This window comes from Rhipicephalus microplus, chromosome 6, assembly GCF_043290135.1.
Source record: "Rhipicephalus microplus isolate Deutch F79 chromosome 6, USDA_Rmic, whole genome shotgun sequence".
NCBI classification, from domain to species: Eukaryota; Metazoa; Arthropoda; class Arachnida; order Ixodida; family Ixodidae; genus Rhipicephalus; species Rhipicephalus microplus.
In genome coordinates this window covers 84521666-84523088 of record NC_134705.1, presented here as the reverse complement: position 1 = coordinate 84523088, position 1423 = coordinate 84521666, and the positions used below count along the sequence as shown (strand labels likewise).

Here is a 1423-nt window from a genome sequence, read left to right as displayed (position 1 = left end):
CCTGACGACTTCAGATCAGTCGTTGCGGGATCTCGCCCTGTCCGACGCTTACGAGATCGCCTCCACCCGCCTCGGATGGGAGGCTACCCGTTTCGAGTTGGAGGCGTACCTCTCTGGCGACCGACAGGTCGTCCACTCAAGGCCGGCAACCCAGCTGCGCAGCGTGTGGACCGAGGCCCGTAAGGCGTCCCGAAGACTACAAGTCTCGTGGTCCCTGCGGCCCGACAACGTTACCATCACCTGCGGCGACGCGACGCTACCTTCAACACAGCGGAACCGGGTAATGCGAACGCTACGAGATGTGCTGGCCCACGTCAGGGACAACGCCCTCCATGACCAACCGAACCAGGGAAAGGTGATGGCCTGCGTCTCGGCGGATCGTGCGAGCTCCCATTTCATCTCCACGGGAGCGTTCACACACTTCGCCGACTGGCGGTTTATCCACCGGGCGCGCCTCAACCTGCTACCCCTGAATGGCGCCGTCATGTGGGGCCCTACTGACCGAGACCAGCGTTGCCGGGTCTGCGGCTACGCGAGGGAGACGCTACCGCACGTGCTTTGCCACTGCATGACGCACAGCGCCATGTCTCAGGCACGGCACAACGCGGTGGTCTCGCGCCTTCGCACGGCCGCTGCCCGCGACTACACCGTAGCGTACGAGAACCGGCCGGTCGGCGACACCGGACTGCGTCCTGACCTTGTCCTGGTTCGCGGGGAGGAGGCCCTGGTGATCGACGTGGCTTGCCCGTTCGAGAACACACCGGAGGCCTTTACCAACACGCGAAACGACAAGGTCGCACGCTACCAACCCGTCGCCGACTACCTGCGTCGCCGCTACCAGAGAGTAACGGTGGCCGCCGTCATCGTCGGGGCTCTCGGCGCTTGGGACCCGGCCAACGACCGCGTCCTCCAGCGCCTGTGCTCCCGCAGCTACCTGCGTCTCATGAAGAAACTCTGCGTGAGCGAGGTGGTGGCAGCGTCCCGCGCCATCTACCACGCGCACGTGGGACATGGACGCAGCTAGACGACCGATGACCAAGACAAGACCCACCGTCTACGTCGCCACATCGCCCACCACCTGCCAGGTGCCCTGACTAAGCCGCTGCTGTTCCGGCGGTTCCTGTGATGACCTACATCCTGGCGTCCCTGGTACCACCATCCGCGTCCACTTCCAACTGGCTATCCCGGTGCTATGTCCAGGAACAATACGATGTCGTCCGGCTTATTCCAGACATCCCATGCATTGTCTGTAACATAATAAAATTTACACTCTGTTCTTATCAGCTTAATATCTGATACGGATCCTATTTGGATCCAAGATATTAAACTTATTTTTGTGATGCGGCGGAGTGCTTGAAGCTTGCTTCACCTCCGCCACGGGTTGGCCCGGTATTGCACTACCTCCGGGATCGGCCCACTCACC

The 1423-nt window shown here is 61.6% G+C and overlaps 1 non-coding gene across 1 annotated transcript; it reads left to right on the top strand.

Moving 5' to 3' along the window:
• Positions 1-1233: 1233 nt before the first annotated feature.
• LOC142766294 (U2 spliceosomal RNA) lies at positions 1234-1423 on the top strand. The gene has a single exon (XR_012884474.1). It is a non-coding gene; the product is annotated as a U2 spliceosomal RNA (small nuclear RNA).